The sequence below is a fragment of the Schistocerca gregaria genome, chromosome 9, assembly GCF_023897955.1.
Source record: "Schistocerca gregaria isolate iqSchGreg1 chromosome 9, iqSchGreg1.2, whole genome shotgun sequence".
NCBI lineage: Eukaryota > Metazoa > Arthropoda > Insecta > Orthoptera > Acrididae > Schistocerca > Schistocerca gregaria.
Window position 1 is genome coordinate 254,641,085 of NC_064928.1, and position 27,957 is coordinate 254,669,041.

General features: G+C 44.7%; 1 long non-coding RNA gene across 1 annotated transcript; it reads left to right on the plus strand.

The window, feature by feature from the left end:
• Positions 1–178: 178 nt before the first annotated feature.
• On the plus strand, positions 179–27,850 carry LOC126291878 (uncharacterized). The gene is made up of 3 exons (XR_007551901.1): positions 179–279; positions 23,528–23,741; positions 27,801–27,850. It is a non-coding gene; the product is annotated as an uncharacterized LOC126291878 (long non-coding RNA).
• The last annotated feature ends 107 nt before the right edge of the window (positions 27,851–27,957 follow it).

Consider the following 27,957-nt stretch of genomic DNA (forward strand, 5'->3'; position numbering starts at 1 on the left):
TGTTGCAGAAGATATTTCATCTGCGTCTGTTGTGTTACAAGTTGTCAATTCACAAACAATAAACAAGGCTGCTGCCAGAAGTCTGCGCAAATAAGGAAAATGTTATCCATATCTGCATTTCTCATCTTATCGCGTCAGTGTCTTTTTATCTACTACTTAATCATATGTTGTCGCACTTTTAAACATGTCACAGCTCGGTAAGTGTCTGCTATCGGTAGACCTGAAGATTCATCAATAGCTGGACAGTCTAATAGCGGACTGCAGCTGCAGATTTTGGAGGTAAGAGTTTTGCTAGATTTCCATTTATTTGAACTTTATGCTTGGCGAAGATAGAGCTGTTGCAATAAACTCGTTACAGGCAAAAGACACCTTTTCGCAGTTGCTGCACAAAGGGTCTGAAATAAAAACAGATACAGCAATATAAAATTATGTTTCGAGAAGTTTAAGAGGGCTACTTTTTACGCCGGCAGTATTAATGTGGTTGTTGGTGAGACTACAAGGAAGTGCTGCGACATTTTCGAGACTGGCTCCTGCACTACAAAAGCAAAGAGACCTGGCCGGAGAATACTACATCCCAACTAGGCGCGAAGGACACAAAAGGAGGACAACAGATTCTAAATAAGCACGAAGGTAAAAGAGTAACAACTTCTTACAAACTTTTGAACCTACTTGTGTTGCGTGTGTAGAATGGATGCAGCCAGGCGAGTTAGGATGTGAAAAAGTTTCAGCACCCGGACTGTTATCGAATACTGTAAAATTTTCTCAGGGTATGAGAGTTGGTAATTCTGAAGCGGGGCGAGGGTCTGCATTGGAGAGCATGCCTCAGCTGAGACTTGTAATAGAGGCAGCGACAACGACAGATGTGGGTGATGCCAGGGTAGGTAACACGGCTGAATCAAATGAGGACATAAGTAAATGTGGATGTAGCCAGGGTAGGCCACATGACTAAATTAAATGAGGACGTAAGTAAATGTGGGTGTAACCAGGGTAGGCAACACGGCTATATCAAATGAGGACATCAGTAAATGTGGGTGTAGCCAGGGTAGGCAACATGGCTAAATCAAATGAGGACGTAAGTAAATGTGCATGTAGCCAGGGTAGGCAACACGGCTAAATCAAATGAGGAGATAAGAAAATGTGGGTGTAGCCAGGGTAGGCAACATGGCTGAATCAAATGAGTACATAAGTAAATGTGCATGTAGCCAGGGTAGGTAACACTTCTAAATCAAATGAGGACATAAGTAAATGTGGGTGTAACCAGGGTAGGCAACACGGCTATATCAAATGAGGACATCAGTAAATGTGGGTGTAGCCAGGGTAGGCAACACGGCTAAATCAAATGAGGACGTAAGTAAATGTGGGTGTAGCCAGGGAAGCAACACGGCCAAATCAAATGAGAATGTAAATAAATGTGGGTGTAGCCAGGGTAGACAACATGGCTAAATCAAATGAGGACATAAGTAAATGTGCATGTAGCCAGGGTAGGCAACACGGCTAAATCAAATGAGGAGATAAGAAAATGTGGGTGTAGCCAGGGTAGGCAACATGGCTGAATCAAATGAGGACATAAGTAAATGTGGGTGTAGCCAGGGTAGACAACACGGTTGACTCAAATGAGGACATAAGTCAATGTGGGTGTAGCCAGCGTAGGCAATGTGGCTAAATCAAATGAGGACATAAGTAATTGTGGGTGTAGCCAGGCTAGGCAACACGGCTAAATCAAATGAGGATGTAAGTAAATGTGGGTGTAGCCAGGGTACGCAATATGGCTAAATCAAATGAGGACATGAGTGTGGGTGTAGCCAGGGTAGGCAACACGGCTAAATCAAATGAGGAGATAAGAAAATGTGGGTGTAGCCAGGGTAGGCAACATGGCTGAATCAAATGAGGACATAAGTAAATGTGGGTGTAGCCAGGGTAGACAACACGGTTGACTCAAATGAGGACATAAGTCAATGTGGGTGTAGCCAGCGTAGGCAATGTGGCTAAATCAAATGAGGACATAAGTAATTGTGGGTGTAGCCAGGCTAGGCAACACGGCTAAATCAAATGAGGACGTAAGTAAATGTGGGTGTAGCCAGGGTACGCAATATGGCTAAATCGTATGAGGACATGAGTGTGGGTGTAGCCAGGGTAGGCAACATGGCTAAATCAAATGAGGACGTAAGTAAATGTGGGTGTAGCCAGGGAAGCAACACGGCCAAATCAAATGAGAATGTAAGTAAATGTGGGTATAGCCAGGGAAGACAACATGGCTAAATCAAATGAGGACATAAGTAAATGTGCATGTAGCCAGGGTAGGCAACACGGCTAAATCAAATGAGGAGATAAGAAAATGTGGGTGTAGCCAGGGTAGGCAACATGGCTGAATCAAATGAGGACATAAGTAAATGTGGGTGTAGCCAGGGTAGACAACACGGTTGACTCAAATGAGGACATAAGTCAATGTGGGTGTAGCCAGGGTAGGCAATGTGGCTAAATCAAATGAGGACATAAGTAATTGTGGGTGTAGCCATGGTAGGTAACACGGCTATATCAAATGAGGACATCAGTAAATGTGGGTGTAGCCAGGGTAGGCAACACGGCTAAATCAAATGAGGACGTAAGTAAATGTGGGTGTAGCCAGGGTAGGCAATATGGCTAAATCAAATGAGGACATGAGTGTGGGTGTAGCCAGGGTAGGCAACACGGCTAAATCAAATGAGGAGATAAGAAAATGTGGGTGTAGCCAGGGTAGGTAACACGGCTGAATCAAATGAGGACATAAGTAAATGTGGATGTAGCCAGGGTAGGCCACATGACTAAATTAAATGAGGACATAAGTAAATGTGGGTGTAACCAGGGTAGGCAACACGGCTAAATCAAATGAGGACATAAGTAAATGTGCATGTAGCCAGGGTAGGCAACACGGCTAAATCAAATGAGGAGATAAGAAAATGTGGGTGTAGCCAGGGTAGGTAACACGGCTGAATCAAATGAGGACATAAGTAAATGTGGATGTAGCCAGGGTAGGCCACATGACTAAATTAAATGAGGACGTAAGTAAATGTGGGTGTAACCAGGGTAGGCAACACGGCTATATCAAATGAGGACATCAGTAAATGTGGGTGTAGCCAGGGTAGGCAACACGGCTAAATCAAATGAGGACGTAAGTAAATGTGCATGTAGCCAGGGTAGGCAACACGGCTAAATCAAATGAGGAGATAAAAAAATGTGGGTGTAGCCAGGGTAGGCAACATGGCTGAATCAAATGAGGACATAAGTAAATGTGGGTGTAGCCAGGGTAGACAACACGGTTGACTCAAATGAGGACATAAGTCAATGTGGGTGTAGCCAGGGTAGGCAATGTGGCTAAATCAAATGAGGACATAAGTAATTGTGGGTGTAGCCAGGCTAGGCAACACGGCTAAATCAAATGAGGACGTAAGTAAATGAGGGTGTAGCCAGGGTAGGCAATATGGCTAAATCAAATGAGGACATGAGTGTGGGTGTAACCAGGGTAGGCAACACGGCTATATCAAATGAGGACATAAGTAAATGTGGGTGTAGCCAGGGTAGGAAACACGGCTAAATCAAATGAGGACGTAAGTAAATGTGCATGTAGCCAGGGTAGGCAACACGGCTAAATCAAATGAGGAGATAAGAAAATGTGGGTGTAGCCAGGGTAGGCAACATGGCTGAATCAAATGAGGACATAAGTAAATGTGGGTGTAGCCAGGGTAGACAACACGGTTGACTCAAATGAGGACATAAGTCAATGTGGGTGTAGCCAGCGTAGGCAATGTGGCTAAATCAAATGAGGACATAAGTAATTGTGGGTGTAGCCAGGCTAGGCAACACGGCTAAATCAAATGAGGACATAAGTAAATGTGGGTGTAGCCAGGGTAGGCAATATAGCTAAATCAAATGAGGACATGAGTGTGGTTGTAGCCAGGGTAGGCAACACGGCTAAATCAAATGAGGACATAAGTAAATGTGCATGTAGCCAGGGTAGGCAACACAGCTGAATCAAATGAGGACATAAGTAAATGTGGGTGTAGCCAGGGTAGGTAACACGGCTATATCAAATGAGGGCATCAGTAAATGTGGGTGTAGCCAGGGTAGGCAACACGGCTAAATCAAATGAGGACGTAAGTAAATGTGGGTGTAGCCAGGGTAGGCAATATGGCTAAATCAAATGAGGACATGAGTGTGGGTGTAGCCAGGGTAGGCAACACGGCTAAATCAAATGAGGAGATAAGAAAATGTGGGTGTAGCCAGGGTAGGTAACACGGCTGAATCAAATGAGGACATAAGTAAATGTGGATGTAGCCAGGGTAGGCCACATGACTAAATTAAATGAGGACGTAAGTAAATGTGGGTGTAACCAGGGTAGGCAACACGGCTATATCAAATGAGGACATCAGTAAATGTGCATGTAGCCAGGGTAGGCAACACGGCTAAATCAAATGAGGACGTAAGTAAATGTGCATGTAGCCAGGGTAGGTAACACTTCTAAATCAAATGAGGACATAAGTAAATGTGGGTGTAACCAGGGTAGGCAACACGGCTATATCAAATGTGGACATCAGTAAATGTGGGTGTAGCCAGGGTAGGCAATATGACTAAATCAAATGAGGACATGAGTGTGGGTGTAGCCAGGGTAGGCAACACGGCTAAATCAAATGAGGAGATAAGAAAATGTGGGTGTAGCCAGGGTAGGTAACACGGCTGAATCAAATGAGGACATAAGTAAATGTGGATGTAGCCAGGGTAGGCCACATGACTAAATTAAATGAGGACGTAAGTAAATGTGGGTGTAACCAGGGTAGGCAACACAGCTATATCAAATGAGGACATCAGTAAATGTGGGTGTAGCCAGCTTAGGCAACACGGCTAAATCAATTGAGGACGTAAGTAAATGTGCATGTAGCCAGGGTAGGCAACACGGCTAAATCAAATGAGGAGATAAAAAAATGTGGGTGTAGCCAGGGTAGGCAACATGGCTGAATCAAATGAGGACATAAGTAAATGTGGGTGTAGCCAGGGTAGACGACACGGTTGACTCAAATGAGGACATAAGTCAATGTGGGTGTAGCCAGGGTAGGCAATGTGGCTAAATCAAATGATGACATAAGTAATTGTGGGTGTAGCCAGGCTAGGCTACACGGCTAAATCAAATGAGGACGTAAGTAAATGTGGGTGTAGCCAGGGTACGCAATATGGCTAAATCAAATGAGGACATGAGTGTGGGTGTAGCCAGGGTAGGCAACATGGCTAAATCAAATGAGGACGTAAGTAAATGTGGGTGTAGCCAGGGAAGCAACACGGCCAAATCAAATGAGAATGTAAGTAAATGTGGGTATAGCCAGGGTAGACAACATGGCTAAATCAAATGAGGACATAAGTAAATGTGCATGTAGCCAGGGTAGGCAACACGGCTAAATCAAATGAGGAGATAAGAAAATGTGGGTGTAGCCAGGGTAGGCAACATGGCTGAATCAAATGAGGACATAAGTAAATGTGGGTGTAGCCAGGGTAGACAACACGGTTGACTCAAATGAGGACATAAGTCAATGTGGGTGTAGCCAGGGTAGGCAATGTGGCTAAATCAACTGAGGACATAAGTAATTGTGGGTGTAGCCATGGTAGGTAACACGGCTATATCAAATGAGGACATCAGTAAATGTGGGTGTAGCCAGGGTAGGCAACACGGCTAAATCAAATGAGGACGTAAGTAAATGTGGGTGTAGCCAGGGTAGGCAATATGGCTAAATCAAATGAGGACATGAGTGTGGGTGTAGCCAGGGTAGGCAACACGGCTAAATCAAATGAGGAGATAAGAAAATGTGGGTGTAGCCAGGGTAGGTAACACGGCTGAATCAAATGAGGACATAAGTAAATGTGGATGTAGCCAGGGTAGGCCACATGACTAAATTAAATGAGGACGTAAGTAAATGTGGGTGTAACCAGGGTAGGCAACACGGCTAAATCAAATGAGGACATAAGTAAATGTGCATGTAGCCAGGGTAGGCAACACGGCTAAATCAAATGAGGAGATAAGAAAATGTGGGTGTAGCCAGGGTAGGTAACACGGCTGAATCAAATGAGGACATAAGTAAATGTGGATGTAGCCAGGGTAGGCCACATGACTAAATTAAATGAGGACGTAAGTAAATGTGGGTGTAACCAGGGTAGGCAACACGGCTATATTAAATGAGGACATCAGTAAATGTGGGTGTAGCCAGGGTAGGCAACACGGCTAAATCAAATGAGGACGTAAGTAAATGTGCATGTAGCCAGGGTAGGCAACACGGCTAAATCAAATGAGGAGATAAAAAAATGTGGGTGTAGCCAGGGTAGGCAACATGGCTGAATCAAATGAGGACATAAGTAAATGTGGGTGTAGCCAGGGTAGACAACACGGTTGACTCAAATGAGGACATAAGTCAATGTGGGTGTAGCCAGGGTAGGCAATGTGGCTAAATCAAATGAGGACATAAGTAATTGTGGGTGTAGCCAGGCTAGGCAACACGGCTAAATCAAATGAGGACGTAAGTAAATGAGGGTGTAGCCAGGGTAGGCAATATGGCTAAATCAAATGAGGACATGAGTGTGGGTGTAACCAGGGTAGGCAACACGGCTATATCAAATGAGGACATAAGTAAATGTGGGTGTAGCCAGGGTAGGAAACACGGCTAAATCAAATGAGGACGTAAGTAAATGTGCATGTAGCCAGGGTAGGCAACACGGCTAAATCAAATGAGGAGATAAGAAAATGTGGGTGTAGCCAGGGTAGGCAACATGGCTGAATCAAATGAGGACATAAGTAAATGTGGGTGTAGCCAGGGTAGACAACACGGTTGACTCAAATGAGGACATAAGTCAATGTGGGTGTAGCCAGCGTAGGCAATGTGGCTAAATCAAATGAGGACATAAGTAATTGTGGGTGTAGCCAGGCTAGGCAACACGGCTAAATCAAATGAGGACATAAGTAAATGTGGGTGTAGCCAGGGTAGGCAATATAGCTAAATCAAATGAGGACATGAGTGTGGTTGTAGCCAGGGTAGGCAACACGGCTAAATCAAATGAGGACATAAGTAAATGTGCATGTAGCCAGGGTAGGCAACACGGCTGAATCAAATGAGGACATAAGTAAATGTGGGTGTAGCCAGGGTAGGTAACACGGCTATATCAAATGAGGACATCAGTAAATGTGGGTGTAGCCAGGGTAGGCAACACGGCTAAATCAAATGAGGACGTAAGTAAATGTGGGTGTAGCCAGGGTAGGCAATATGGCTAAATCAAATGAGGACATGAGTGTGGGTGTAGCCAGGGTAGGCAACACGGCTAAATCAAATGAGGAGATAAGAAAATGTGGGTGTAGCCAGGGTAGGTAACACGGCTGAATCAAATGAGGACATAAGTAAATGTGGATGTAGCCAGGGTAGGCCACATGACTAAATTAAATGAGGACGTAAGTAAATGTGGGTGTAACCAGGGTAGGCAACACGGCTATATCAAATGAGGACATCAGTAAATGTGCATGTAGCCAGGGTAGGCAACACGGCTAAATCAAATGAGGACGTAAGTAAATGTGCATGTAGCCAGGGTAGGTAACACTTCTAAATCAAATGAGGACATAAGTAAATGTGGGTGTAACCAGGGTAGGCAACACGGCTATATCAAATGTGGACATCAGTAAATGTGGGTGTAGCCAGGGTAGGCAATATGGCTAAATCAAATGAGGACATGAGTGTGGGTGTAGCCAGGGTAGGCAACACGGCTAAATCAAATGAGGAGATAAGAAAATGTGGGTGTAGCCAGGGTAGGTAACACGGCTGAATCAAATGAGGACATAAGTAAATGTGGATGTAGCCAGGGTAGGCCACATGACTAAATTAAATGAGGACGTAAGTAAATGTGGGTGTAACCAGGGTAGGCAACACAGCTATATCAAATGAGGACATCAGTAAATGTGGGTGTAGCCAGCCTAGGCAACACGGCTAAATCAAATGAGGACGTAAGTAAATGTGCATGTAGCCAGGGTAGGCAACACGGCTAAATCAAATGAGGAGATAAAAAAATGTGGGTGTAGCCAGGGTAGGCAACATGGCTGAATCAAATGAGGACATAAGTAAATGTGGGTGTAGCCAGGGTAGACGACACGGTTGACTCAAATGAGGACATAAGTCAATGTGGGTGTAGCCAGGGTAGGCAATGTGGCTAAATCAAATGACATAAGTAAATGTGGGTGTAGCCAGGCTAGGCTACACGGCTAAATCAAATGAGGACGTAAGTAAATGTGGGTGTAGCCAGGGTAGGCAATATGGCTAAATCAAATGAGGACATGAGTGTGGGTGTAACCAGGGTAGGCAACACGGCTATATCAAATGAGGACATCAGTAAATGTGGGTGTAGCCAGGGTAGGCAACACGGCTAAATCAAATGAGGACGTAAGTAAATGTGCATGTAGCCAGGGTAGGCAACACGGCTAAATCAAATGAGGAGATAAGAAAATGTGGGTGTAGCCAGGGTAGGCAACATGGCTGAATCAAATGAGTACATAAGTAAATGTGCATGTAGCCAGGGTAGGTAACACTTCTAAATCAAATGAGGACATAAGTAAATGTGGGTGTAACCAGGGTAGGCAACACGGCTATATCAAATGAGGACATCAGTAAATGTGGGTGTAGCCAGGGTAGGCAACACGGCTAAATCAAATGAGAATGTGAGTAAATGTGGGTGTAGCCAGGGTAGACAACATGGCTAAATCAAATGAGGACGTAAGTAAATGTGCATGTAGCCAGGGTAGGCAACATGGCTAAATCAAATGAGGAGATAAGAAAATGTGGGTGTAGCCAGGGTAGGCAACATGGCTGAATCAAATGAGGACATAAGTAAATGTGGGTGTAGCCAGGGTAGACAACACGGTTGACTCAAATGAGGACATAAGTCAATGTGGGTGTAGCCAGTGTAGGCAATGTGGCTAAATCAAATGAGGACATAAGTAATTGTGGGTGTAGCCAGGCTAGGCAACACGGCTAAATCAAATGAGGATGTAAGTAAATGTGGGTGTAGCCAGGGTACGCAATATGGCTAAATCAAATGAGGACATGAGTGTGGGTGTAGCCAGGGTAGGCAACACGGCTAAATCAAATGAGGACGTAAGTAAATGTGGGTGTAGCCAGGGAAGCAACACGGCCAAATCAAATGAGAATGTAAGTAAATGTGGGTGTAGCCAGGGTAGACAACATGGCTAAATCAAATGAGGACATAAGTAAATGTGCATGTAGCCAGGGTAGGCAACACGGCTAAATCAAATGAGGAGATAAGAAAATGTGGGTGTAGCCAGGGTAGGCAACATGGCTGAATCAAATGAGGACATAAGTAAATGTGGGTGTAGCCAGGGTAGACAACACGGTTGACTCAAATGAGGACATAAGTCAATGTGGGTGTAGCCAGGGTAGGCAATGTGGCTAAATCAAATGAGGACATAAGTAATTGTGGGTGTAGCCATGGTAGGTAACACGGCTATATCAAATGAGGACATCAGTAAATGTGGGTGTAGCCAGGGTAGGCAACACGGCTAAATCAAATGAGGACGTAAGTAAATGTGAGTGTAGCCAGGGTAGGCAATATGGCTAAATCAAATGAGGACATGAGTGTGGGTGTAGCCAGGGTAGGCAACACGGCTAAATCAAATGAGGAGATAAGAAAATGTGGGTGTAGCCAGGGTAGGTAACACGGCTGAATCAAATGAGGACATAAGTAAATGTGGATGTAGCCAGGGTAGGCCACATGACTTAATTAAATGAGGACGTAAGTAAATGTGGGTGTAACCAGGGTAGGCAACACGGCTATATCAAATGTGGACATCAGTAAATGTGGGTGTAGCCAGGGTAGGCAATATGGCTAAATCAAATGAGGACATGAGTGTGGGTGTAGCCAGGGTAGGCAACACGGCTAAATCAAATGAGGAGATAAGAAAATGTGGGTGTAGCCAGGGTAGGTAACACGGCTGAATCAAATGAGGACATAAGTAAATGTGGATGTAGCCAGGGTAGGCCACATGACTAAATTAAATGAGGACGTAAGTAAATGTGGGTGTAACCAGGGTAGGCAACACAGCTATATCAAATGAGGACATCAGTAAATGTGGGTGTAGCCAGGGTAGGCAACACGGCTAAATCAAATGAGGACGTAAGTAAATGTGGGTGTAGCCAGGGAAGCAACACGGCCAAATCAAATGAGAATGTAAGTAAATGTGGGTGTAGCCAGGGTAGACAACATGGCTAAATCAAATGAGGACATAAGTAAATGTGCATGTAGCCAGGGTAGGCAACACGGCTAAATCAAATGAGGAGATAAGAAAATGTGGGTGTAGCCAGGGTAGGCAACATGGCTGAATCAAATGAGGACATAAGTAAATGTGGGTGTAGCCAGGGTAGACAACACGGTTGACTCAAATGAGGACATAAGTCAATGTGGGTGTAGCCAGCGTAGGCAATGTGGCTAAATCAAATGAGGACATAAGTAATTGTGGGTGTAGCCAGGCTAGGCAACACGGCTAAATCAAATGAGGACGTAAGTAAATGTGGGTGTAGCCAGGGTACGCAATATGGCTAAATCAAATGAGGACATGAGTGTGGGTGTAGCCAGGGTAGGCAACACGGCTAAATCAAATGAGGAGATAAGAAAATGTGGGTGTAGCCAGGGTAGGCAACATGGCTGAATCAAATGAGGACATAAGTAAATGTGGGTGTAGCCAGGGTAGACAACACGGTTGACTCAAATGAGGACATAAGTCAATGTGGGTGTAGCCAGCGTAGGCAATGTGGCTAAATCAAATGAGGACATAAGTAATTGTGGGTGTAGCCAGGCTAGGCAACACGGCTAAATCAAATGAGGACGTAAGTAAATGTGGGTGTAGCCAGGGTACGCAATATGGCTAAATCAAATGAGGACATGAGTGTGGGTGTAGCCAGGGTAGGCAACATGGCTAAATCAAATGAGGACGTAAGTAAATGTGGGTGTAGCCAGGGAAGCAACACGGCCAAATCAAATGAGAATGTAAGTAAATGTGGGTATAGCCAGGGTAGACAACATGGCTAAATCAAATGAGGACATAAGTAAATGTGCATGTAGCCAGGGTAGGCAACACGGCTAAATCAAATGAGGAGATAAGAAAATGTGGGTGTAGCCAGGGTAGGCAACATGGCTGAATCAAATGAGGACATAAGTAAATGTGGGTGTAGCCAGGGTAGACAACACGGTTGACTCAAATGAGGACATAAGTCAATGTGGGTGTAGCCAGGGTAGGCAATGTGGCTAAATCAAATGAGGACATAAGTAATTGTGGGTGTAGCCATGGTAGGTAACACGGCTATATCAAATGAGGACATCAGTAAATGTGGGTGTAGCCAGGGTAGGCAACACGGCTAAATCAAATGAGGACGTAAGTAAATGTGGGTGTAGCCAGGGTAGGCAATATGGCTAAATCAAATGAGGACATGAGTGTGGGTGTAGCCAGGGTAGGCAACACGGCTAAATCAAATGAGGAGATAAGAAAATGTGGGTGTAGCCAGGGTAGGTAACACGGCTGAATCAAATGAGGACATAAGTAAATGTGGATGTAGCCAGGGTAGGCCACATGACTAAATTAAATGAGGACGTAAGTAAATGTGGGTGTAACCAGGGTAGGCAACACGGCTAAATCAAATGAGGACATAAGTAAATGTGCATGTAGCCAGGGTAGGCAACACGGCTAAATCAAATGAGGACGTAAGTAAATGAGGGTGTAGCCAGGGTAGGCAATATGGCTAAATCAAATGAGGACATGAGTGTGGGTGTAACCAGGGTAGGCAACACGGCTATATCAAATGAGGACATAAGTAAATGTGGGTGTAGCCAGGGTAGGAAACACGGCTAAATCAAATGAGGACGTAAGTAAATGTGCATGTAGCCAGGGTAGGCACCACGGCTAAATCAAATGAGGAGATAAGAAAATGTGGGTGTAGCCAGGGTAGGCAACATGGCTGAATCAAATGAGGACATAAGTAAATGTGGGTGCAGCCAGGGTAGACAACACGGTTGACTCAAATGAGGACATAAGTCAATGTGGGTGTAGCCAGCGTAGGCAATGTGGCTAAATCAAATGAGGACATAAGTAATTGTGGGTGTAGCCAGGCTAGGCAACACGGCTAAATCAAATGAGGACATAAGTAAATGTGGGTGTAGCCAGGGTAGGCAATATAGCTAAATCAAATGAGGACATGAGTGTGGTTGTAGCCAGGGTAGGCAACACGGCTAAATCAAATGAGGACATAAGTAAATGTGCATGTAGCCAGGGTAGGCAACACGGCTGAATCAAATGAGGACATAAGTAAATGTGGGTGTAGCCAGGGTAGACAACACGGTTGACTCAAATGAGGACATAAGTCAATGTGGGTGTAGCCAGTGTAGGCAATGTGGCTAAATCAAATGAGGACATAAGTAATTGTGGGTGTAGCCAGGCTAGGCAACACGGCTAAATCAAATGAGGATGTAAGTAAATGTGGGTGTAGCCAGGGTACGCAATATGGCTAAATCAAATGAGGACATGAGTGTGGGTGTAGCCAGGGTAGGCAACACGGCTAAATCAAATGAGGACGTAAGTAAATGTGGGTGTAGCCAGGGAAGCAACACGGCCAAATCAAATGAGAATGTAAGTAAATGTGGGTGTAGCCAGGGTAGACAACATGGCTAAATCAAATGAGGACATAAGTAAATGTGCATGTAGCCAGGGTAGGCAACACGGCTAAATCAAATGAGGAGATAAGAAAATGTGGGTGTAGCCAGGGTAGGCAACATGGCTGAATCAAATGAGGACATAAGTAAATGTGGGTGTAGCCAGGGTAGACAACACGGTTGACTCAAATGAGGACATAAGTCAATGTGGGTGTAGCCAGGGTAGGCAATGTGGCTAAATCAAATGAGGACATAAGTAATTGTGGGTGTAGCCATGGTAGGTAACACGGCTATATCAAATGAGGACATCAGTAAATGTGGGTGTAGCCAGGGTAGGCAACACGGCTAAATCAAATGAGGACGTAAGTAAATGTGAGTGTAGCCAGGGTAGGCAATATGGCTAAATCAAATGAGGACATGAGTGTGGGTGTAGCCAGGGTAGGCAACACGGCTAAATCAAATGAGGAGATAAGAAAATGTGGGTGTAGCCAGGGTAGGTAACACGGCTGAATCAAATGAGGACATAAGTAAATGTGGATGTAGCCAGGGTAGGCCACATGACTTAATTAAATGAGGACGTAAGTAAATGTGGGTGTAACCAGGGTAGGCAACACGGCTATATCAAATGTGGACATCAGTAAATGTGGGTGTAGCCAGGGTAGGCAATATGGCTAAATCAAATGAGGACATGAGTGTGGGTGTAGCCAGGGTAGGCAACACGGCTAAATCAAATGAGGAGATAAGAAAATGTGGGTGTAGCCAGGGTAGGTAACACGGCTGAATCAAATGAGGACATAAGTAAATGTGGATGTAGCCAGGGTAGGCCACATGACTAAATTAAATGAGGACGTAAGTAAATGTGGGTGTAACCAGGGTAGGCAACACAGCTATATCAAATGAGGACATCAGTAAATGTGGGTGTAGCCAGGGTAGGCAACACGGCTAAATCAAATGAGGACGTAAGTAAATGTGGGTGTAGCCAGGGAAGCAACACGGCCAAATCAAATGAGAATGTAAGTAAATGTGGGTGTAGCCAGGGTAGACAACATGGCTAAATCAAATGAGGACATAAGTAAATGTGCATGTAGCCAGGGTAGGCAACACGGCTAAATCAAATGAGGAGATAAGAAAATGTGGGTGTAGCCAGGGTAGGCAACATGGCTGAATCAAATGAGGACATAAGTAAATGTGGGTGTAGCCAGGGTAGACAACACGGTTGACTCAAATGAGGACATAAGTCAATGTGGGTGTAGCCAGCGTAGGCAATGTGGCTAAATCAAATGAGGACATAAGTAATTGTGGGTGTAGCCAGGCTAGGCAACACGGCTAAATCAAATGAGGACGTAAGTAAATGTGGGTGTAGCCAGGGTACGCAATATGGCTAAATCAAATGAGGACATGAGTGTGGGTGTAGCCAGGGTAGGCAACACGGCTAAATCAAATGAGGAGATAAGAAAATGTGGGTGTAGCCAGGGTAGGCAACATGGCTGAATCAAATGAGGACATAAGTAAATGTGGGTGTAGCCAGGGTAGACAACACGGTTGACTCAAATGAGGACATAAGTCAATGTGGGTGTAGCCAGCGTAGGCAATGTGGCTAAATCAAATGAGGACATAAGTAATTGTGGGTGTAGCCAGGCTAGGCAACACGGCTAAATCAAATGAGGATGTAAGTAAATGTGGGTGTAGCCAGGGTACACAATATGGCTAAATCAAATGAGGACATGAGTGTGGGTGTAGCCAGGGTAGGCAACATGGCTAAATCAAATGAGGACGTAAGTAAATGTGGGTGTAGCCAGGGAAGCAACACGGCCAAATCAAATGAGAATGTAAGTAAATGTGGGTATAGCCAGGGTAGACAACATGGCTAAATCAAATGAGGACATAAGTAAATGTGCATGTAGCCAGGGTAGGCAACACGGCTAAATCAAATGAGGAGATAAGAAAATGTGGGTGTAGCCAGGGTAGGCAACATGGCTGAATCAAATGAGGACATAAGTAAATGTGGGTGTAGCCAGGGTAGACAACACGGTTGACTCAAATGAGGACATAAGTCAATGTGGGTGTAGCCAGGGTAGGCAATGTGGCTAAATCAAATGAGGACATAAGTAATTGTGGGTGTAGCCATGGTAGGTAACACGGCTATATCAAATGAGGACATCAGTAAATGTGGGTGTAGCCAGGGTAGGCAACACGGCTAAATCAAATGAGGACGTAAGTAAATGTGGGTGTAGCCAGGGTAGGCAATATGGCTAAATCAAATGAGGACATGAGTGTGGGTGTAGCCAGGGTAGGCAACACGGCTAAATCAAATGAGGAGATAAGAAAATGTGGGTGTAGCCAGGGTAGGTAACACGGCTGAATCAAATGAGGACATAAGTAAATGTGGATGTAGCCAGGGTAGGCCACATGACTAAATTAAATGAGGACGTAAGTAAATGTGGGTGTAACCAGGGTAGGCAACACGGCTAAATCAAATGAGGACATAAGTAAATGTGCATGTAGCCAGGGTAGGCAACACGGCTAAATCAAAAGAGGAGATAAGAAAATGTGGGTGTAGCCAGGGTAGGTAACACGGCTGAATCAAATGAGGACATAAGTAAATGTGGATGTAGCCAGGGTAGGCCACATGACTAAATTAAATGAGGACGTAAGTAAATGTGGGTGTAACCAGGGTAGGCAACACGGCTATATCAAATGAGGACATCAGTAAATGTGGGTGTAGCCAGGGTAGGCAACACGGCTAAATCAAATGAGGACGTAAGTAAATGTGCATGTAGCCAGGGTAGGCAACACGGCTAAATCAAATGAGGAGATAAAAAAATGTGGGTGTAGCCAGGGTAGGCAACATGGCTGAATCAAATGAGGACATAAGTAAATGTGGGTGTAGCCAGGGTAGACAACACGGTTGACTCAAATGAGGACATAAGTCAATGTGGGTGTAGCCAGGGTAGGCAATGTGGCTAAATCAAATGAGGACATAAGTAATTGTGGGTGTAGCCAGGCTAGGCAACACGGCTAAATCAAATGAGGACGTAAGTAAATGAGGGTGTAGCCAGGGTAGGCAATATGGCTAAATCAAATGAGGACATGAGTGTGGGTGTAACCAGGGTAGGCAACACGGCTATATCAAATGAGGACATAAGTAAATGTGGGTGTAGCCAGGGTAGGAAACACGGCTAAATAAAATGAGGACGTAAGTAAATGTGCATGTAGCCAGGGTAGGCACCATGGCTAAATCAAATGAGGAGATAAGAAAATGTGGGTGTAGCCAGGGTAGGCAACATGGCTGAATCAAATGAGGACATAAGTAAATGTGGGTGCAGCCAGGGTAGACAACACGGTTGACTCAAATGAGGACATAAGTCAATGTGGGTGTAGCCAGCGTAGGCAATGTGGCTAAATCAAATGAGGACATAAGTAATTGTGGGTGTAGCCAGGCTAGGCAACACGGCTAAATCAAATGAGGACATAAGTAAATGTGGGTGTAGCCAGGGTAGGCAATATAGCTAAATCAAATGAGGACATGAGTGTGGTTGTAGCCAGGGTAGGCAACACGGCTAAATCAAATGAGGACATAAGTAAATGTGCATGTAGCCAGGGTAGGCAACACGGCTGAATCAAATGAGGACATAAGTAAATGTGGGTGTAGCCAGGGTAGGTAACACGGCTATATCAAATGAGGACATCAGTAAATGTGGGTGTAGCCAGGGTAGGCAACACGGCTAAATCAAATGAGGACATAAGTAAATGTGGGTGTAGCCAGGGTAGGCAATATGGCTAAATCAAATGAGGACATGAGTGTGGGTGTAGCCAGGGTAGGCAACACGGCTAAATCAAATGAGGAGATAAGAAAATGTGGGTGTAGCCAGGGTAGGTAACACGGCTGAATCAAATGAGGACATAAGTAAATGTGGATGTAGCCAGGGTAGGCCACATGACTAAATTAAATGAGGACGTAAGTAAATGTGGGTGTAACCAGGGTAGGCAACACGGCTATATCAAATGAGGACATCAGTAAATGTGCATGTAGCCAGGGTAGGCAACACGGCTAAATCAAATGAGGAAGTAAGTAAATGTGCATGTAGCCAGGTTAGGTAACACTTCTAAATCAAATGAGGACATAAGTAAATGTGGGTGTAACCAGGGTAGGCAACACGGCTATATCAAATGTGGACATCAGTAAATGTGGGTGTAGCCAGGGTAGGCAATATGGCTAAATCAAATGAGGACATGAGTGTGGGTGTAGCCAGGGTAGGCAACACGGCTAAATCAAATGAGGAGATAAGAAAATGTGGGTGTAGCCAGGGTAGGTAACACGGCTGAATCAAATGAGGACATAAGTAAATGTGGATGTAGCCAGGGTAGGCCACATGACTAAATTAAATGAGGACGTAAGTAAATGTGGGTGTAACCAGGGTAGGCAACACAGCTATATCAAATGAGGACATCAGTAAATGTGGGTGTAGCCAGCCTAGGCAACACAGCTAAATCAAATGAGGACGTAAGTAAATGTGCATGTAGCCAGGGTAGGCAACACGGCTAAATCAAATGAGGAGATAAAAAAATGTGGGTGTAGCCAGGGTAGGCAACATGGCTGAATCAAATGAGGACATAAGTAAATGTGGGTGTAGCCAGGGTAGACGACACGGTTGACTCAAATGAGGACATAAGTCAATGTGGGTGTAGCCAGGGTAGGCAATGTGGCTAAATCAAATGATGACATAAGTAATTGTGGGTGTAGCCAGGCTAGGCTACACAGCTAAATCAAATGAGGACGTAAGTAAATGTGGGTGTAGCCAGGGTAGGCAATATGGCTAAATCAAATGAGGACATGAGTGTGGGTGTAACCAGGGTAGGCAACACGGCTATATCAAATGAGGACATCAGTAAATGTGGGTGTAGCCAGGGTAGGCAACACGGCTAAATCAAATGAGGACGTAAGTAAATGTGCATGTAGCCAGGGTAGGCAACACGGCTAAATCAAATGAGGAGATAAGAAAATGTGGGTGTAGCCAGGGTAGGCAACATGGCTGAATCAAATGAGTACATAAGTAAATGTGCATGTAGCCAGGGTAGGTAACACTTCTAAATCAAATGAGGACATAAGTAAATGTGGGTGTAACCAGGGTAGGCAACACGGCTATATCAAATGAGGACATCAGTAAATGTGGGTGTAGCCAGGGTAGGCAACACGGCTAAATCAAATGAGAATGTAAGTAAATGTGGGTGTAGCCAGGGTAGACAACATGGCTAAATCAAATGAGGACGTAAGTAAATGTGCATGTAGCCAGGGTAGGCAACATGGCTAAATCAAATGAGGAGATAAGAAAATGTGGGTGTAGCCAGGGTAGGCAACATGGCTGAATCAAATGAGGACATAAGTAAATGTGGGTGTAGCCAGGGTAGACAACACGGTTGACTCAAATGAGGACATAAATCAATGTGGGTGTAGCCAGTGTAGGCAATGTGGCTAAATCAAATGAGGACATAAGTAATTGTGGGTGTAGCCAGGCTAGGCAACACGGCTAAATCAAATGAGGATGTAAGTAAATGTGGGTGTAGCCAGGGTACGCAATATGGCTAAATCAAATGAGGACATGAGTGTGGGTGTAGCCAGGGTAGGCAACATGGCTAAATCAAATGAGGACGTAAGTAAATGTGGGTGTAGCCAGGGAAGCAACACGGCCAAATCAAATGAGAATGTAAGTAAATGTGGGTGTAGCCACGGTAGACAACATGGCTAAATCAAATGAGGACATAAGTAAATGTGCATGTAGCCAGGGTAGGCAACACGGCTAAATCAAATGAGGAGATAAGAAAATGTGGGTGTAGCCAGGGTAGGCAACATGGCTGAATCAAATGAGGACATAAGTAAATGTGGGTGTAGCCAGGGTAGACAACACGGTTGACTCAAATGAGTACATAAGTCAATGTGGGTGTAGCCAGGGTAGGCAATGTGGCTAAATCAAATGAGGACATAAGTAATTGTGGGTGTAGCCATGGTAGGTAACACGGCTATATCAAATGAGGACATCAGTAAATGTGGGTGTAGCCAGGGTAGGCAACACGGCTAAATCAAATGAGGACGTAAGTAAATGTGAGTGTAGCCAGGGTAGGCAATATGGCTAAATCAAATGAGGACATGAGTGTGGGTGTAGCCAGGGTAGGCAACACGGCTAAATCAAATGAGGAGATAAGAAAATGTGGGTGTAGCCAGGGTAGGTAACACGGCTGAATCAAATGAGGACATAAGTAAATGTGGATGTAGCCAGGGTAGGCCACATGACTTAATTAAATGAGGACGTAAGTAAATGTGGGTGTAACCAGGGTAGGCAACACGGCTATATCAAATGTGGACATCAGTAAATGTGGGTGTAGCCAGGGTAGGCAATATGGCTAAATCAAATGAGGACATGAGTGTGGGTGTAGCCAGGGTAGGCAACACCGCTAAATCAAATGAGGAGATAAGAAAATGTGGGTGTAGCCAGGGTAGGTAACACGGCTGAATCAAATGAGGACATAAGTAAATGTGGATGTAGCCAGGGTAGGCCACATGACTAAATTAAATGAGGACGTAAGTAAATGTGGGTGTAACCAGGGTAGGCAACACAGCTATATCAAATGAGAACATCAGTAAATGTGGGTGTAGCCAGCCTAGGCAACACGGCTAAATCAAATGAGGACGTAAGTAAATGTGCATGTAGCCAGGGTAGGCAACACGGCTAAATCAAATGAGGAGATAAAAAAATGTGGGTGTAGCCAGGGTAGGCAACATGGCTGAATCAAATGAGGACATAAGTAAATGTGGGTGTAGCCAGGGTAGACAACACGGTTGACTCAAATGAGGACATAAGTCAATGTGGGTGTAGCCAGGGTAGGCAATGTGGCTAAATCAAATGATGACATAAGTAATTGTGGGTGTAGCCAGGCTAGGCTACACGGCTAAATCAAATGAGGACGTAAGTAAATGTGGGTGTAGCCAGGGTAGGCAATATGGCTAAATCAAATGAGGACATGAGTGTGGGTGTAACCAGGGTAGGCAACACGGCTATATCAAATGAGGACATCAGTAAATGTGGGTGTAGCCAGGGTAGGCAACACGGCTAAATCAAATGAGGACGTAAGTAAATGTGCATGTATCCAGGGTAGGCAACACGGCTAAATCAAATGAGGAGATAAGAAAATGTGGGTGTAGCCAGGGTAGGCAACATGGCTGAATCAAATGAGTACATAAGTAAATGTGCATGTAGCCAGGGTAGGTAACACTTCTAAATCAAATGAGGACTTAAGTAAATGTGGGTGTAACCAGGGTAGGCAACACGGCTATATCAAATGAGGACATCAGTAAATGTGGGTGTAGCCAGGGTAGGCAACACGGCTAAATCAAATGAGAATGTAAGTAAATGTTGGTGTAGCCAGGGTAGACAACATGGCTAAATCAAATGAGGACGTAAGTAAATGTGCATGTAGCCAGGGTAGGCAACATGGCTAAATCAAATGAGGAGATAAGAAAATGTGGGTGTAGCCAGGGTAGGCAACATGGCTGAATCAAATGAGGACATAAGTAAATGTGGGTGTAGCCAGGGTAGACAACACGGTTGACTCAAATGAGGACATAAGTCAATGTGGGTGTAGCCAGTGTAGGCAATGTGGCTAAATCAAATGAGGACATAAGTAATTGTGGGTGTAGCCAGCCTAGGCAACACGGCTAAATCAAATGAGGATGTAAGTAAATGTGGGTGTAGCCAGGGTACGCAATATGGCTAAATCAAATGAGGACATGAGTGTGGGTGTAGCCAGGGTAGGCAACACGGCTAAATCAAATGAGGACGTAAGTAAATGTGGGTGTAGCCAGGGAAGCAACACGGCCAAATCAAATGAGAATGTAAGTAAATGTGGGTGTAGCCAGGGTAGACAACATGGCTAAATCAAATGAGGACATAAGTAAATGTGCATGTAGCCAGGGTAGGCAACACGGCTAAATCAAATGAGGAGATAAGAAAATGTGGGTGTAGCCAGGGTAGGCAACATGGCTGAATCAAATGAGGACATAAGTAAATGTGGGTGTAGCCAGGGTAGACAACACGGTTGACTCAAATGAGGACATAAGTCAATGTGGGTGTAGCCAGGGTAGGCAATGTGGCTAAATCAAATGAGGACATAAGTAATTGTGGGTGTAGCCATGGTAGGTAACACGGCTATATCAAATGAGGACATCAGTAAATGTGGGTGTAGCCAGGGTAGGCAACACGGCTAAATCAAATGAGGACGTAAGTAAATGTGGGTGTAGCCAGGGTAGGCAATATGGCTAAATCAAATGAGGACATGAGTGTGGGTGTAGCCAGGGTAGGCAACACGGCTAAATCAAATGAGGAGATAAGAAAATGTGGGTGTAGCCAGGGTAGGTAACACGGCTGAATCAAATGAGGACATAAGTAAATGTGGATGTAGCCAGGGTAGGCCACATGACTAAATTAAATGAGGACGTAAGTAAATGTGGGTGTAACCAGGGTAGGCAACACGGCTATATCAAATGAGGACATCAGTAAATGTGGGTGTAGCCAGGGTAGGCAACACGGCTAAATCAAATGAGGACGTAAGTAAATGTGGGTGTAGCCAGTTAAGCAACACGGCCAAATCAAATGAGAATGTAAGTAAATGTGGGTGTAGCCAGGGTAGACAACATGGCTAAATCAAATGAGGACATAAGTAAATGTGCATGTAGCCAGGGTAGGCTACGGCTAAATCAAATGAGGAGATAAGAAAATGTGGGTGTAGCCAGGGTAGGCAACATGGCTGAATCAAATGAGGACATAAGTAAATGTGGGTGTAGCCAGGGTAGACAACACGGTTGACTCAAATGAGGACATAAGTCAATGTGGGTGTAGCCAGGGTAGGCAATGTGGCTAAATCAAATGAGGACATAAGTAATTGTGGGTGTAGCCAGGCTAGGCAACACGGCTAAATCAAATGAGGACGTAAGTAAATGTGGGTGTAGCTAGGGTAGGCAATATGGCTAAATCAAATGAGCACATGAGTGTGGGTGTAGCCAGGGTAGGCAACACGGCTAAATCAAATGAGGACATAAGTAAATGTGCATGTAGCCATGGTAGGCAACACGGCTAAATCAAATGAGGAGATACGAAAATGTGGGTGTAGCCAGGGTAGGCAACATGGCTGAATCAAATGAGGACATAAGTAAATGTGGGTGTAGCCAGGGTAGACAACACAGTTGACTCAAATGAGGACATAAGTCAATGTGGGTGTAGCCTGGGTAGGCAACACGACTGAATCAAATGAGGACGTAAGTAAATGTGGGTGTAGCAGGGTAGGCAACATGGCTAAATCAAATGAGGACGTAAGTAAATGTGTGTGTAGCCAGGGTAGGCAACACGGCTAAATCAAATGAGGACGTAAGTAAATGTGGGTGTAGCCAGGGTAGGCAATATGTCTAAATCAAATGAGGACGTAAGTAAATGTGGGTGTAGCCAGGGTAACAACATGGCTAAATCAAATGAGGACATAAGTACATGTGGGTGCAGCCAGGGTAGGCAACACGGCTAAATCAAATGAGGACATAAGTGAATGTGGGTGTAGCTAGGTTATGTAACACGGCTAAATGAAATGAGGACATAAGTAAATGTGGGTGTAGCCAGGGTAGGTAACGCGGCAAAATCAAATGAGGATATAAGTAAATGTGGGTTTAGCCAGGGTAGGTAACACGGCTAAATCAAATGAGGACCTAAGTAACTGCGAACAATCTTGCTAGCAACGAACCAAATGTTTGCTTGCACTACACAAGATTCAGGCGAGATATTTTCAGAGCTGAAAATCCACACTGGCCACGTAATGTATACGCTGACAAGTGAACTGTTAAATCTTGGGGTAATAGGCTAGAGCATGATGCAGGAAAGCTGTAAACTGAATATAGTCTTCAGGGTCAAGTAATAGAGAATCATTATAATGAACACATTAGAAAGTTTGGGAATGATTGCTGTAGCAGGCACAGACAGACTAGCAGTGTACATAAATTAATTCATCTCTAGAAGGCGGCGGTTAATTCAGGAGCAATAATGCATTGTGTGTCAGGGCACTAAGGTCTGGAAGCCATGTACACCGTCGGGCTGAAGGACGTTAAGCAAAATGCAGAGTAGCTTGTATGTGCATTGGAATCTGGCCATGTATTCACAACAGTGTTTACGTGGAAAGTGTTCTAGTTAAATTTAAGAAATTTTGCCACCTTGATCCAGCAGGATCAAGTCGCTTGGTTGTAGATTTTTTAAAAGGTATTAGAGACGTTTTATGCAGTTATTGGAATGAAATGGAGAATATGTAATATATGAATAGTCATCTGAGTTAAGCTTTTACTTTGGGGGGGGGGGGGGGGGGCAGTAGCTATAGAGGCTTGTTAGATATTTGAGGAGCTTGGAGCTAAGTTTCTCTTGCAGTATATGGTCAATGAAATTCCAGCAGTCTACACTGAGTTACATTCCAACACTAGGGAATCCAACAGCACTGCTGTCGCTGATAGTTCCAGATAAATTTTTATAATATTTCAGAAGTTGGAGAAAAGTGTCATAAAATGTGTTAGGATGTCTCTACTTTGGAAGGCAACATGAATTAAAGTGTAGTGAAGGAATTAAACAGTTAATGCAATGCATTCTATTCCAAAAAGCAACCAGGCTGGGCAGTTATATTTCTATCACAGAAAATGTTGTTACTAAATTATTATGAATAGTCACAAGATTTTGTCCATGTGAATTTATGTTAAATGAAAAAATGAGTAATGTCGTTATAGAGAAGGTTCTGTTTTCAGTGATTAGGGCATTGGCCACAGAGCGAAAGAAACGGTAAGCTACAGAAAGCGTGAGAAAGAAATTGGGAGAGAGTGCAAGGAGAGATGAAGAGAAGGCCAAGCCTGTCAGCTTTGAAATCTGAGACACAGTTTTGAGAAAGAGTACAGAGGAAGCCAGACAAATAAATGGCAAAAAGAGACATTCTGGGTGATTTATCATGGTCCGTTGAAAGTGGTAAGTAAAACCCATTACAGCTCCTGTAGGTTGCTTTATACTCAGAAAGATACAATTCCTAGACAATCTTTCACTCTGTAAGAGATACAGACTTAGTGAGTACGGAATTCTGGAGCTGGCTGTTGATTACTTTCCTGTTCCTGATCTGCAGTCCTCTGTCTTTCACTGCCTAGGTGTGATTTTGGAGGTGGCGATGTTAAAGTTTTTGCAATGTCTCAGGTGTATGGTCATTATTATGAGACAAGAGGGTGTAAGTTGTGACGAAAAGTGAAGAAAATAATTTTAGGTGCGGTTGTTTACTTTTGCTCATTGGTATGTCACTCAATTGTTTGAGTTCTTAGCTTTCTTACGCTCTTTTCTTTTTTTGCTGTTTCAATTTGAAAATTTTGTTGCGAGAGCACGTCATTTTTCTGGATTAATGTAACATATAGGCTTGTATAAGAATTCACAGAAGTCATTATGACATGAAATTTGAGGCCGTGGAAAAGTACCACAGCTGGCCTCTTGATGTGTTGCGCCACTTACTAATGTGTAGTCAGTGTTGTCTTGTTTATTTTTTAACCATGGGATGTAAATTTTAGTAATATTCCCACAAGTCAGCTATCTACAGTAAATGTCACGATTTAATTTAACACAGTCCACACCAATATGGAGGTATCACCAACTTGCACAGTACCTCGATGACAACTTTGGTCCATGGCTTCATGCGGTCTGGTTCAAAATGGTTCTGAGCACTATGGGACTTAACATCTGAGGTCATCAGTCCCCTAGATCTTAGAACTACTTGGACCTAACTAACCTAAGGACATCACACACATCCATGCCCGAGGCAGGATTCCATATCAGTCACGCGGTTCCAGACTGAAGTGCCTAGAGCCGCTCGGCCACATCGGCCGGCAGTGCGGTCCCTGCCATACTCAAATCCTACCATCAGCCCTTACCAACTGAAATCGGGACTCATCCGACCAGGCTACGGTTTTCCAGTTGTCTATGGTCCAACCGATATGGTCACGAGCCGAATGGATACATTCATCATACGACCCACATTGATTTCGGCGGTTATTTGAGGCAGTGTTACTAGTCTGTTAGCACTGTCAACTCTACGCAACCGCCGCTGCTCTCGGTCGTTAAGTGAAGGCCGTCGCCCACTCCGTTTGGCCGTGATCAGACGTAACGCCTGAAATTTGATATCCTCGGCACCATCTTGAGAGTGCCGATAGTGGAATATTGAATTCCCTAAGGATTTCTGAAACGGAATGTCCCATGCTTCTAGCTCAAACTACCATTCCGCGTTCAGACTCTGTTAATTCCCGTCGCGTGGCCATAATCACGTCAGAAACATGTTTTCGTGAATCACCTGAGTGCAAACGACAGCTCCATCAGTGCACTACCCTTTTATATATATTGTACACGACACTACTTGTAACTTCCCCACAATAAAATAACATGAATAATATTCACATTTAGTGTAACCTCAAAACAGAAAAATTCCTAAACCTCTCAACAGTAAAAAATATAATTTTGTCGTTCACATTCAGTATAACCTACCAACAGGAAAATTGCGTAACCTATCAATAATAAAATGTGACTAATCTCTCAATAAAATTACGGCTCACTTATAACCTTTCAATAATTGACTGTGAATTTAAACTGGTAAATTTAGGACGTCAGCAGTGCTGCGTCATGGCCCTGAAGGATCATACTGAATAAATAGAAATTTCTTACCTCAATAAGATCGCCGCATAACGCATATACACTCCTGGAAATGGAAAAAAGAACACATTGACACCGGTGTGTCAGACCCACCATACTTGCTCCGGACACTGCGAGAGGGCTGTACAAGCAATGATCACACGCATGGCACAGCGGACACACCAGGAACCGCGGTGTTGGCCGTCGAATGGCGCTAGCTGCGCAGCATTTGTGCACCGCCGCCGTCAGTGTCAGCCAGTTTGCCGTGGCATACGGAGCTCCATCGCAGTCTTTAACACTGGTAGCATGCCGCGGCAGCGTGGACGTGAACCGTATGTGCAGTTGACGGACTTTGAGTGAGGGCGTATAGTGGGCATGCGGGAGGCCGGGTGGACGTACCGCCGAATTGCTCAACACGTGGGGCGTGAGGTCTCCACAGTACATCGATGTTGTCGCCAGTGGTCGGCGGAAGGTGCACGTGCCCGTCGACCTGGGACCGGACCGCAGCGACGCACGGATGCACGCCAAGACCGTAGGATCCTACGCAGTGCCGTAGGGGACCGCACCGCCACTTCCAAGCAAATTAGGGACACTGTTGCTCCTGGGGTATCGGCGAGGACCATTCGCAACCGTCTCCATGAAGCTGGGCTACGGTCCCGCACACCGTTAGGCCGTCTTCCGCTCACGCCCCAACATCGTGCAGCACGCCTCCAGTGGTGTCGCGACAGGCGTGAATGGAGGGACGAATGGAGACGTGTCGTCTTCAGCGATGAGAGTCGCTTCTGCCTTGGTGCCAATGATGGTCGTATGCGTGTTTGGCGCCGTGCAGGTGAGCGCCACAATCAGGACTGCATACGACCGAGGCACACGGGCCAACACCCGGCATCATGGTGTGGGGTGCGATCTCCTACACTGGCCGTACACCTCTGGTGATCGTCGAGGGGACACTGAATAGTGCACGGTACATCCAAACCGTCATCGAACCCATCGTTCTACCATTCCTAGACCGGCAAGGGAACTTGCTGTTCCAACAGGACAATGCACGTCCGCATGTATCCCGTGCCACCCAACGTGCTCTAGAAGGTGTAAGTCAACTACCCTGGCCAGCAAGATCTCCGGATCTGTCCCCCATTGAGCATGTTTGGGACTGGATGAAGCGTCGTCTCACGCGGTCTCCACGTCCAGCACGAACGCTGGTCCAACTGAGGCGCCAGGTGGAAATGGCATGGCAAGCCGTTCCACAGGACTACATCCAGCATCTCTACGATCGTCTCCATGAGAGAATAGCAGCCTGCATTGCTGCGAAAGATGGATATACACTGTACTAGTGCCGACATTGTGCATGCTCTGTTGCCTGTGTCTATGTGCCTGTGGTTCTGTCAGTGTGATCATATGATGTATCTGACCCCAGGAATGTGTCAATAACGTTTCCCCTTCATGGGACAATGAATTCACGGTGTTCTTATTTCAAGTTCCAGGAGTGTATATCTGCTCCTATGAGAAATTCTTCTGGCACAGCCTAGTGCAATGCTGGCCGATGGATTAGTCATGTATAAGAAGAACAACTGATTTTTCTTTGCAATAATCGGGACGACCATGGATTGGAGAAATTAGTAAATTCTTAAAATTGAGATGATTGATTGTCAAAAGTTACTTTTTTTATAAGAAAGGTTATTATTAAGAGATTCTTTAGACACATTTACATGGGACTTGATATAACAATACTACATATGCGCGAGGCTGCTTGTACCTTATACTACAACGCTCAGGCTCCGCCATCGCTCCACCACGACCGGCCCGGCCAACACGATACAACAGACTGCTCGCTAGCAACAACTTACTCCAACTGCTACACAGTTCCTACTGCATACAACACTGCTCTCCGGTCTGAGATTCTCTTATAGCTTACATATCGCAGGCAGCGCGTGAGCAATCCATCGAAATTACATCTGCTCGAGTGCGCTAGCAACGAATTTCTTAATCATGGACCTCTTACATACTGCTATCTGTATCTGTGCATATTGCTATCCCTTGACTTTTGTCACTTTAGTGTTATTTAATACTACATTTCTTGTGTATTAGGATTGTATTGGCTTTATTCGAGTCTCTTGTAAATTTCCACTGTGCAAACAGTTTGAAAGTATTTTAGTTAAATGCTTTATAGATACCTTATCCGTCAGCTTTAAAATATCGACTGAGGCCATAACTAACTGGAGCAGTTCATTTTCCATCCTGTCTGCAGCATGTTTCACTTCTGAGGGGAGTATTTCTTGGGACTGGTGAAACAGAAGCATGTCGTGTATATATTAGCAATGTTAGGCAGGTACTTGATATTTTTTCGTTCATAACTCCTTTTTTGTTTTCCAGAATGCCCACCCTACAGGAAATTATAAATGCAGTGACGTCTGCTCGTAGTGGGTGAGTATTTTGTTTGTTCTTTAAACCAATTACAAAAGCTGTGTTGTACTTTCACCATCTGGATGACATTCAGACAATCTTGGAACACCATCCCAAGAACACTGCA